The 13,304-nt window shown below is 37.7% G+C and overlaps 1 pseudogene; it reads left to right on the plus strand.

Moving 5' to 3' along the window:
• Positions 1-7,695: 7,695 nt before the first annotated feature.
• Positions 7,696-8,160, plus strand: LOC149990638 (nuclear cap-binding protein subunit 2 pseudogene; annotated as a pseudogene).
• The last annotated feature ends 5,144 nt before the right edge of the window (positions 8,161-13,304 follow it).

Consider the following 13,304-nt stretch of genomic DNA (forward strand, 5'->3'; position numbering starts at 1 on the left):
GAACTTGCTCAAGGTCACAGTATGAGTCTGAGGTAAACCAGCAACAAAGTTTTCTGATTCTCAATCCATGCTGCCAGAATGTCAGGAGCGCATCTTGAAAAAAAAAAAAGCAACTATAAATGTGGCTAGTGGCCCAAGCTAACCCACAAATAAAGCTTTTATAACTCACATACATAGCTAAAATTAATGTGATTAGAGTGAAACCACAAAACTTTGTTTGGCGGTATAAAAACAGCAAGTTTCTAAAGCAGTGGTTCTCAACCTTCTAATGCCGCGACCCTTTAATACAGTTCCTCATGTTATGGTGACCCTCAACCATAAAATTATTTTCGTTGCTACTTCATAACTGTAATTTTGCTACTGTTATGAATTGTAATGTAAATATCTGATAGGCAGGATGTATTTTCATTGTTACAAATTGAACATAATTAAAGCATAGTGATTAATCACAAAAACAATATGTAATTATATATGTGTTTTCCAATGGTCTTAGGCAACCCCTGTGAAATGGTCGTTCGACCCCCAAAGGGGTCGGGACCCACAGGTTGAGAACCGCTATTCTAAGGTAAAAGTATTGTGAATGAAAATACTTTAGCCTAGCATTCAAGGCCATTCAAAATCTGACTCAAATCTATCTTTCTAATCTTTCTACCATACAATATAAACTGAATCTTTTTGGCCTCTATGTACCTCAGCACCTAACAACTGACACATAGATTGCATTTATTTCCTGTTGATGAAGGATAACCAAATGCAAAAATTTTGCTTCAATCATACAAGTTTATTCACTGTTCCCCGCATATACCACAAACATTCTTACCTGGAAAGCTCTACATATAGCTCCTCTCCCAAATCCTAAAATCTAGCCAGGTCTCTTAACTCAGCCCCTGGGCCTTCTGAACAAGCCTCACACACCTCTGTTCCATCTATCCAAATTACCCTCAGCATCCTTCGAGACCCAAATCAAGGCCACTCTCTTGTAAAGGCTTTTTAGCCAATTCACCCACCATAATTACTTCTCATTCTAAACTCACACTATGTATTAAAGAGTCTGTGTTAAGAGCCTGGATTCTGCAGCCAAACCCATATGGGTTTATAATACTTTATATTTGTAACCTCGGGAAAGTGACTTCTATGAATCTCAGTTATATTTTCTATAAATGGAGCTTTAAAATAGTACCTGCCTTCAGAGGGCTGCTAGGAGAAGTAAAGTTAAACTAGATACTTCATAAAAATTGTCATGCTAGGCACATAATAGGTGCTCAATAAATATTTGTCATATAAATGGATGAGTAAAAGGTCTTCTCTCAAGTGTTAATCTTTATGACCATTCCTTCAATGACTTCTGAACAAAATTGTTAACTCCAAACTTTATACCCATTTGGGAACATGTATCATTTTCTGAAAGTATAAAGTGCACAAGATACTTAATTAAAAGTAAAAAGACAAACTTTTTAAACTAAAAATTATTATATTGCCTCTAAACCTTTCTGTGATCACCGCTCAGGCCCACAACTCAGCTGATGATCACAGGCTCTGTAAACAAACAGTAGTTTTCTGGTGGCTGAACTAAGGTGGTAAAGAAGGCCCAGGAGGATGGAGCTTGCAACCCAGGTGGCTGAGGAGACCTAGATGCTCCCTGGCACCGACATATGTAACTAATTTAATGTGTGCATGGAGTTCTGCTTTCTGTCCATGTCCTCTACCCCATTCCTATGTCACAACTGTGCCTACACCTCTCCACCACAAGAATGTCTTTGTGTGCTAGGAGTATATGGAAGGTTTATGTTGTCTATAGTAGGGCAGGATAATATAGTTCACCCAGCCAAGGGCCTGGAATCAATCCATGTCACAGGACCTGGTGGGATTTTCCGTATTGGGAATGAGAGGCAGCAAAAGAAAAAAAAAGAGAAATCTAGAAGCACAGACCAAAGGAGACAGGCACTGCAAATGTAAAGGTCTAGATCTTTGCCAAAATGGCAGCTGCTAGTCACATGTGGCTCTTCAACACTTGAAATATGGCTGATACTGAGATAAGCAGTAAGTGTAAGATACACACTGGGTTTCAAAGGTTCGGTACAAGTAAAATAATATAAGATGTTTCTTTACCAAAAGAGTATTATACAAACACTGTATTCTAGTTAATAAATTTGTTTCTCAAATTTAGCAGTTATGACATGTATGCTAGAGTTGAACAAATAAGTTAATATATTGGAGATTATAGGAGCCAGGTTTCTCAATGTCAGAGAAATAAGTTACAAATAAGAGGACTAGCATGAATGCTGCAGTACTGGATTATAGTCAGAGATACCAGCATGAATTCATTTTAATTTATTTTTATATCTACTTATTTTTATACTTTCCCATTTAAATTAACAAGTAATCTATGGGGTGATACTTTTCCACTGTGATATTAACCATTTTCCCCACCATTCATTCACCTATGATATTAACATCCATTGATAGTATTGACCCAAATCAATCATTTACTTGGAGGATGTAAACAGCAATGATATTTAATTTCTATCATTCTCACTGAGGCAGTTAAATAAATAATGATTAGGTATCCAGCTAGTTGACAAAATTATTCATATCCTACAATATAGTTTATATTCTAGTTACACTTACCAACATATGAAACTTTGCTTCTCATTAGTCCACTGAAAATTCAAATTATATTATGGGTTCAATAGGACTTTGTGAGTTCACTAAGACGCAACAACCATATACACCTGGGGTAACTAAAATGGGATTTACAATGCAATATAAATGTTACTTCATGGTCAAGTATGGTTGTAAAATGCTGAGTTAGACTGTCAAAAGTTTGCTTTACTCGAAAACTTTTAAATATTTCACTAACGTGCTTTGTGAAGCTGAGAAAAGAGACAGAAGAAAGTATCATATTCCAAATGTATTTGACTAGTGTTCTAGGGAATGTTCTTCGGAAGACTTTGATGGGTACCATTACCACTGAGTTAAAAAAGCATTCTCAATTTAAGACAGAAAATAAAGGAACAGCACCATCAGAGATATATAATCACCACTCCTCCTTGCACCTCCACCTACAACAGCAACTTTCTGGTGTTCTGAGTAAAGAATATTGTGACTTGGTGCATTCTCACTGCATAATTCCACTGTCTGCATGCATGAGTTACTATTGTGTAAGACATTTGTAAATCAAGTGCTCTTGTATCTGAGAGAAGGGACAGGAAACACTGTGGGTCTATATTGGGCTAGGCACTGTGCTAAAAATTTTATATGTTAGCTCACTTATCTTTGATAACAATCACATGAGGTGACTATTTTATCCCCATTTTACAAATCAGAAAATAGAGGCTCAAAGTAACTTGCCCAAATTCACACAACTAGTAAATGTCAGAGCCAGGACTCAAAGAGGTATGTCTTTTTCTTTCCATTGTACCACTGTTGGAAGCCAAGGGCCTTCTAAGAACCCTAAATGAGTTTCAGAAAGAAAGGGAAATTCCCTCTTCTGCTATAGCTTCCAGGATTTAGACCTGACTGTTAAGGAACAAGGGTTTAAGACCTAATCCTAAGTAAGATGATTCCCCTAATTCTCCCATTTGGTATAGGTGTATCTGAATTTGTGCTTCAGCTCTTGCTAGCCATACTTGCTTTCTGACAGGCAGACAGACCACTAACATCATACCATGTGGTCTCCAGATTGAATCTGAACTTCAATTTAAATGTGCTTTCCCCTTTTATTAGCTTTTATTAGCATAAGTGATCCTACATTTACATTTTTTAATTTTATTTATTTTTAGAGAGAGGGGAAGGGAGGGATAAAGAGAGGGAAAGAAACATCAATTGATCGCTTGCCTCTTGCATACGCCCCAACTGAGGACCTGGCCCACAACTCAAGCATGTGCCCTGACCAGGAACTGAACCAGCTACCTTTCACTTTGTGGGATGATGCTCAACCAACTGAGCCACACCACTCAGGGCTACATTTAATTTTTTAATAGGCAACTAATAAGTGATAAAAATGTAGAAGGGCTTCAGCACTTTGATCAACTTCTAATAACAGCTTACACTTTTAATAGTATTCTCAATCATTAGGAAAAGGTTATTTTCATTTCTGCAGGATGTATTTCATTCCTTTCCTCAGATTGCACTTCTATATTTCATCCAGAGCTTATAAGACTAGACTATACTCATTGAACTAGTAAATTTCCTGTTTTCACCAATTATACTTTGGGTAAACTATAGGCTATAGGATTAAGTAATCCTGATCTCTAGCTGGATGATTCAAAGTACACACAAACATTTCTAACATAAATGTTTCTCATTTTCTTTATAGTAACTCTGTAGGCATAAAATATAATAGGCCTTTAATATAGAAAGCCAGAATGGTATAGTGAAAAAATTACGAGTTTGGGGGTCAGACAGACTTGAGTTGGAATATCACTACCACCTCCTGCTAGCTATGATCCTGAGAAAATTACTTCAGCTCACTGAGCTTCAGTATACTCATTTATAAAATGGGGATAACAACTATAGGTGATACATAGGGACAAAATCAAGGCATCCTCAATCTTAAATTGCTTTCAGAAAAAGATGTCAAAAAATCATGTTATAATGGCTTTTCAAGCCATCTATAGATATGGCACAAACCAAACACAATTTATAAATGTTTGAAGAGATTTGACATCCAATCCCAAATAAGCTGATTAGGGTTTGGTCTCATGAAAGCACATCTAAAGCTGTAAGAAATAAGCCTTAGCCCTGGCTGGTGTGGCTCAGTGGATTGAGCACTGTCCTGCAGACTGAAAAGTTGCCAATTCGATTCCCAGTTGGGGCACATGCCTGGTTTGCAGGGCAGGTCTCCAGTTGGGCGTGTGCAAGAGTCAACCAATCAATATTTCTCTTGCACACTCGATGTTTCTCTCCCTCTATTTCTCCCTCCCCCCCAAAATAAAATATTTTTAGAAAGAAATAAGCCTTAGACCAAATCAAATACAATCAAAGTTGAATAAAAAAAAATGATTGTCTGAAAAAAGCTAAAAAGGGAAATATATAGATCTATATAGTCATAAAAGGTTTTCCCTATAAAAGGAAAGCCCTAAAGTTATTCTGTTGGTGAAGCACCTCTAATAAAGTTCATGGCTAAAAATGCTAACCCATGAATATAAACATCTGCTCTATCGGCAAGCATAACACTAAAGTGCTTGGTATTTTAATATGTGTTGTGTTATATTATGTTATGTTATCCAAAGGAACCTCATCGTAGAATCTTTTTTTCATATAACAATTTTTAAAATATAAATAAATTAAATTAAATCAATCAAATATAAAGCAACTCATTTCCAGAAAACCCTTGGCAAGCATGGGAGTCAGAGAGCTGGGAGATTAGTCACCAGAATGTTAATAGTCAACCTGTTTATCTATTTACCAAAAATATACCCTATCTTTAAAAAATATCAATTTATGAATGAAAAATTTCCAGCTGTACACATAATAATGACTGCCATATGTTGAGGACCTACCCTATGTCATGCTTTACATATTCTGAAAATTAGAATAATATAATATGAGAAGAAATTATTCCTCAGGGACCACGTGACTTACCTTAGCTCATGCAGCTAGTAAGTGGCCAAGCCTCAATTTAACTACAGGTTTGTCTGAGTATAATATGTGTACCTTATTGTGTCTCTTCTACAAGATATTCTTCTTCCTTTCAAGTTCCACTCAAGCAGTCAGACACTAACACAAAAATGATGCTCAACATGCTATCCAAAATGCAATACTTAACAAACTGTGGGTAGATTTTTTAAAAATCTTTTTACTATCCTGGCTGGTGTGGCTCAGTGGATTGAGTGCTGGCCTGCAAACCAAAAGGTCACTGGTTCAATTCCCAATCAGGGCACATGCCTGGGTTGCAGGCCAGGTCCCCAGTTGAGGGTGTGTGCAAGAGGAAACCGATTGATGTTTCTCTCATGCACTGATGTGTCTTTCCCTCTCTTTCTCTCTCTCTTCCCCTCCCTCCAAAAATAAAAGAATAAAGTCTTTTAAAAAATTAAAATCCTGTTATTATCAGATGGCTTTATTTTTCATCTTTCATCTCATGTCTCTTCAATATGCTAAATAGCTTACCTTATAACCTTAACTATAAGGTTAAAAATCAAATATATTAAGCATAAATCGTATTTACAAACACCCAGAGATTTAAGGGTCTACTGTGTATAAAGTGCCATGCTTAGCAATAACAGGTACTGAGGACATAATCTATGTGACTCTCTTGTGTTTGAGAAAGGTAATTATTATTAAAAACAGAATATGGGAGACAAAATCTAGAAAAGTCTGAAACTAAACCATACTGATGTAGCTAGTAAATACCTAGCCAGGGATAAACAGACTCTTATATCTCTTAAAAAATAGAAGAATAAAGAGGAGATAGAAAAATCAAAATGGGAACCAGTTATGCTGTATGTACTCAACATACAATTTATTTGCTTCTGCCTAAAGAATAATATACAATCCTTATGGGATTATTATCTCTACATGTATATGCACAATAAAACCATTCATTCATAGCTGTGAAGGTTATTAATATGCCCTCCTTTCTCTTCATTTTTATAACCTAAGTATCTGGAAGATAATATGCTCTTATTGAGTGTTTGTAGGATGAACACATTCTATTTAAAGCCAAAATACATTTTAAAACAGTTACAGATCAAAACTTAACACTAAAAAGAAAAATTAAATTACTGCTTGATAATGCATATCAAGGTTTGCTCTTTAAGTATGAATCTTGAACCCAGTACAGGAAATAGATGCATTTCATATGAGAGAGATTATACAGCAAAAATTGTGTTAAGATCTGTAATCAAGGTGAAAACCCTATTTTAAACCACTAGCCTTACATATAGATTATATAAGGCCTTATAGGTCATTTTCAGAACTTTAGTTTCCTCTCTAAGTGAGATGGGAAGTAACTGGAAGTTCTGAGAAGAGCATTGACATAAGCTAACATTTAAAAAGGAATGCTCTGAATGCTGTATTAAGAACAAACTGCTAGAAGACAAGGGTAACAGCTGGTAGACCAGCTACATTTTTACAATAATCCAGGTGAGATATAATGATGTCTTGAAGCAGGTGATAGTGGTGGAGATGATAAAAATTGATGGATTCTGAATATATTGTGAAAATAGAGCCACATGATCTGCCAAAAAATTGGACTGTATATGAGTTATAAATAAAGAATGATAAAGAGGAATCAGGGATGATGACATGGCTCTGGGGCCTGAGCAACTGGAAGGATGCAACTGCCATTTACTGAGATGGAAAAGACAACAGGAGAAGGAGGTTTGAAGGGAAGATTAGAAGTTCACTTTTGGACATGTTAAATTTGAAATACTATTAGACATCCAGGTGGACATGTCAAGTAGACAGCTACATATACAAGTCTTGAAATCTAATTCACCATGGTATCTAATGCCATGTGAAAGTATAAAAATCACCAATGTGTGAGTATAAATGATTCTTCTATAAAAAAGTTCAAAGACTGAGTCCTGGGCCCTCCAACATTAAGAGGGTGGATAAATGAGAAGCCTGATAAGCAATCAGTAAGACAGGAGAAAAGCAGGAAAATATGGTAACCCAAAAATCAAATTAAGCAAGTGTTCTAAGGAAAAGGAGATGATCATGACATCTCATGATTGGCCACCTCTCTGCACTATGTCAGGTGGCCTCCTGAAGGAGCTGTGCAGAGTATCCTATGTGGAGCTGAGCCAGTACTGGGACCAGAACTTCCAGGGTGACAATGAAAAACAGGAAAAATTACTGAAGAAAAGCAGTACATTGTATGTTGGAAATCTTTCCTTTTATACAACTGAAGAACAAAACTATGAACCCTTCAGGAAAAGTGATGACATAAAGAAAATCATAATGGGCTTGAATAAAATGAAGAAAACAACATGTGCTTTCTACTTGTGGAATACTATTCAAGAGAAGATGCAAAAATGCCATGTGGTACTTAAATGGAACTGGGTGACCAGATCATTCATGCCAACTGGGCACGTAGCCTTTAAGAAGGGCAGACAGTACAGCCTTGGATGGTCTTTGGGCCAGATACAAGATGAGTATTGACAGAACTATGATGCTGGGAGAGGAGGCTATAGAAAATTGACCCAAAACCAGTGAGCAATAAGAACTACATCATGAAAAACTCACTTGGGTTACATCCCCCAGGATATGAGAGACGCCAACATTATCACCATGTACAAGAACAAAGGAGACCGCAGCGACTGCAACAACTACCGGGGCATCTCTCTCCTCAGCGTCGTCGGCAAAGTATTCGCCCGGGTCGCTCTTGCCCGCCTGCAGACCCTTGCTTCCCGCGTCTACCCAGAGTCCCAGTGTGGCTTCAGAGCTGGCCGCTCAACAGTGGACATGATCTTCTCCCTACGCCAGCTGCAGGAGAAGTGTCACGAGCAGCATAAACCACTCTACCTCGCCTTTATTGACCTCACGAAGGCGTTTGATCTGGTCAGTCGAAGCGGACTCTTCAGCTTGCTACGGAAGATTGGCTGTCCACCACATCTGCTTGCTGTGGTCATGTCCTTTCACGACAACATGCACAGCACGGTGTCCTACAACGGCGCAACCTCTGAGGCCTTCCCAGTCAGCAGCGGAGTAAAGCAGGGCTGCGTCCTCGCGCCTACGCTGTTCGGAATCTTCTTCTCCATGCTCCTCCAATACGCCTTTAAGGACTGCAGCGAGGGTGTCTTCATTCACACCAGATCCGATGGCAAGCTCTACAACCTGGCCCGTCTACGAGCCAAGACCAAAGTCAAAGAGGTGCTCATCCGTGAGATGCTCTTCGCCGACGACGCAGCTTTGACATCACACTCCGAAGAGGGACTCCAACAGCTAGTCACTTGCCTTTCCCATGCATGCAAGGAGTTCGGACTAGCCATCAGCCTGACGAAGACGAATGTTATGGCTCAAGGCACGGGGACTCCCCCATGCATCACCATCGACGGATACACCCTGGAGGTTGTCAACAACTTCACTTACCTCGGGTCCACCATCTCGAGCTCTCTGTCAGTCGACTTGGAGGTCAACCGGAGAATCGCCAGGGCAGCCACAGTTATGGCCAGACTGAACCGGCGAGCGTGGAACAATTCCAGCCTCACTGAGAAAACCAGACTGCGCATCTACCAAGCCTGCGTACTCAGCACTCTCCTCTATGGCAGCGAGACGTGGACCACCTATGCAAGGCACGAAAGGAAACTCAACAGCTTCCACATGAGGTGCCTGCGACGCGTCCTGCATGTCGCCTGGCAGGATAAGGTCCCCAACACCGAGGTGCTGAAGCGAGCCAATATGTGCAGTTTGCATGCAGTTCTTAGCGAGAGACGCCTCAGGTGGCTCGGCCATGTCAAAAGAATGGATGCAGGCCGTATCCCCAAAGACCTCCTCTACGGCGAGCTAGCAGAAGGCAAGAGGATGACAGGGCGCCCAAAACTGCGGTTCAAAGACATCTGCAAAAAGGACATGACACAATGCTCCATCAATCTCAACACATGGGAAGTTCAAGCAGACGACCGCCTAGCCTGGAGGCTCGCGGTCAGGCAAGGTACGTCACGCGCGGAGGCTGCGCGCAACGAGGAGGCGGTCCAGAAAAGATCGAGGCGGAAGCAGCGTCAGCAGCAGCAACAACAGCCATCTGCCTTCACCTGTAACATGTGTGGCAGGGATTGTCACTCCCGAATCGGACTGCACAGTCATTCTCGGCGGTGCAGATAGACTCTCAGGAAGCTACGCCATCGTCTCTCGAGACGGACGGCTGCCGACGACGACGACGACGACGACGATGAAAAACTCACTCCTTTGGCCTGTTGAATTTTACATACATTACCCAAAATCTGCAAACCTGCCATTTTTGCCAAGCTTTGATTAATATCTCTACTGAGCCAGGAGCTGCTTCATGGTTTTCCTCTGAAAATTATCAAAGGATAGAATCCAAAAGAATGCTTTTAATTCTAGTCTTAGAATATTGGCCATGTGTCAGGTTACCAGAATGATTTTTCCTACCAAGTCAAAAACTGTGTTCCTTGGCAACAAATTTTATCTAAAGGTTCATCTATCAGCCATAAGCACCACACTTCTTTTAGAAAAATTGGAAAACCTCAAAATTTTGTTTGCCATATGTGTGTCTAAGTAGATTGATGGTCTACACTGGGGCCTGGAACTACTATTTTAAAATTTTTAAGTTTCCTTGAGATAAAGTTTAATAAATTAAGTTTTGTGGTATTGTATAGCTTTGCTCTAAATTGGGAACAGATGTTTGAGAACTGAATTTGTTCCTATGTTGAACTCTAATCTTTAAAGGCAAACTTAGAAGTCAAGAGAACACTCTAAATAGTTGGTGTAAACATAAGCCTTAGACAGTCCCAGGGGATACCACCTGCTTACCTGCTTTATATATCAGGAAATTAGGTACAGGACTTGAAGGGTATTTACTAACACATTTTTCAAAAGATGTGTTTCTCCTAAAGCTTAAAAAAAAAGCAAGTGTTGGTTTGTATTACAGAGAACCTCAAATACTCTAAGGGAAATAGGAGACACTGTCAGTAGGAAATGAGATGAAATATCAGAAGACACGAGTTAAAACATTGTATTGACATGTTGAAAGTTGCTGTGAGGGCCATCAGATTTATTTCTTTCATTTTCCAAGTGATCCTGGAAATGGAGTAGGTTTTATAAAATTGGTTGAAGATTGAGAGACCGCCTAACAAAAATGATTAAAAATTCTTCCCTCAGGAAATGTCTTTTGGCCAATTTTCAGGTTCATGTCTGTCATGTTTTTTTTTTTCACTAATTTACTGAATTTCAGAGCCTTGATAACAATGGTCTCCACTGAGAGGAGAGTCTAGAATATTTATTTTACATTTGTAAGAAATGAGGTGATTTCTCTCTAATAGTATATTGAACAATTGCTCATTTAAAACTACTAATCTAAGGTGACAGCTAAGGTAGGAAAGTTAGGGGGTGGAAGGATTGAGCAAAAAGGAAAAAGGACTCATGGACATGGACCATAGTGTGGTGATTGGCACAGGGTATAAGGAACTAAATGATAATGGTAAAAATACAATAAAAATTTTTAAGTAAATAAAACTATTAATCTAGTATAATTTTCCTTGACATAAGTAACATTTTTTTCATCTAGCAACAAAATATCTGCAAACTTCCTGTAGTTTATGAAACCTGTGGCCAAAGTATCACAAATTGTGGATGTTTCACACTACAGTGAGTGTAGGTTTTCTCACTAAATTGAAACAGGTTATTTGAATTTTTTAAAGAGCTATAACTACAAATCAGTGCTTAGGAAAAGAACCACTTGCAAATATTTAATTTCGTGAGGACATACTATTCATTTTTTAATTTCATTTTACACTATAGTTTAAACTTACTGTATTTTATATTCTTTTGTAGTAAAACATAACTCAGATTTCTATAGGCCTTAAAACCACAAACGGTGGTTCTATTTGGATATGTGTCTTCTGTAAGAGTTCAATATAGTTGGACCAACTTTAAAAATAAATGAATAAAATAAAACAATCCAATTTAAAAATGGACAGAGGACCTGAATCAACGTTTCTCTAAGAAGACATACATGTCACCCAAATAAATTCAATTTAAAAAAAAATTTAAAGAGGATATACAGATGGCCAACATACACATGAAAAAATGCTCAACATCGCTCCATCAGAGAAATGCAAATCAAACCACAAACAGATATCACCTCACATCTGTCAGAATGACTACCATCAATAAATCAACGAACAACAATTGTTGGTGGGAATGAAGATTGGTGCAGCCACTATGGAAAAAAGTATGGAAGTTCCTCAAAAAAATTGAAAATAGAACTACCATACAACCCAGCAATTCTAATTCTGGGTATTTATCTGAAAAAACAAAACACTAATTCAAAAAGATATATGAACCACCATGTTCATTGCAGCATTATTTACAATCACCAAGATATAGAAGCAAACTAAGTGCCCATTGATGGATGAATGGATAAAGAAAATGTGAAAGCAATTAAAGAAGAGACCATCAATAAGTCTATTCTTTTCCAGATCTTTCAGTTCTTCCTCACATTACATGGTATTTAGATGCTTACTATACATAGAAGAAAATAGCATTGTCTATCTGAATTTTCAAACTATATTGCTTGTGTATCCTAAAAAGAAAAATTCTAGTTGAGAGCTTCTACATTTTGAATTAATTTTGAATTTAATACAACTAATTAAAAAGATATTCTGTAAGTACCTTTTGGGATTAACTCTAGCAGTAACCAATCTTGCAATACCTCAATTTGTTTCACTTCCTCTGTCATATGTTATAGTAATATCAACAGGGTTGAACAGATAGAAGTATTTTTGTCAAGCTCAGAGTGCAAAAAAATTAATTTTAAAGAAGTTTGAAGTTTTTCCAGAAATTAAAACACATAAAATCTGACCACGGAATAAAAATGAGATACACTAGTTCTTAAAACACTAAGCTGTAAATTAAACATAGTGAAGAGTAAATGTATTAATTGTTAAATTGTTTTATTTATTAATTTATTATTTATTTCTGATTTATTTTTAAAGAGAGAGAGAGAGAGACGTTAATCTTGTTGTTACATTTGTGCCTTCACTGTAGATTCTTATATTCCTTGACTGGAGATCAAACCTGAAACCTTGGTATATTGGGACAATGCTTTAACTAACTGGACTACCTGGCCAGGGCTGAGTACATGTGTTTTTATAAGATTAAAACTGTAGCCATGAGTATCTGGACTAAAATTAATATGGTAGTTAATTCTATATTCTTAAATAATTGTTATCACCCTAGCCAGTTTGGCTCAGTTGGTTGGGCATCATCCCATAAAGAGAAAGGTCACAGGTTCGATTTCAGATTGGGGCACATGCTTGAGTTGTGGGTTTGGCCCCAGTTAGGGCACATAGTAACCAATTGATGTTTCTCTCTCACATCAATATTTTTGTCCTCTTCTTTCTCCTTCCCTTCCCCTCTCTCTAAAAATTAATAAATAAAATCTTTAAAAAATAATTGTTACCTCTATATATTCTTTTTTTTATTGTTGTCCTATTACAGTTGTCCCAATTCCTCTATATTCTCAAACAGTTGTTACAAAACTGTAAAGTTCATAAATGCATGTCTCTTTGGATTTTTAATCACACAAAATTATGAAGTAATACAAGTTTTTTTATATTACATTGTGTTCCCACCACTCAAAGTCAAATCTTCCATCATCATATATTTGACCCACTTCA

This window comes from Furipterus horrens, unplaced genomic scaffold (genome assembly GCF_987537825.1).
Source record: "Furipterus horrens unplaced genomic scaffold, mFurHor1.1.pri manual_scaffold_17, whole genome shotgun sequence".
NCBI lineage: Eukaryota > Metazoa > Chordata > Mammalia > Chiroptera > Furipteridae > Furipterus > Furipterus horrens.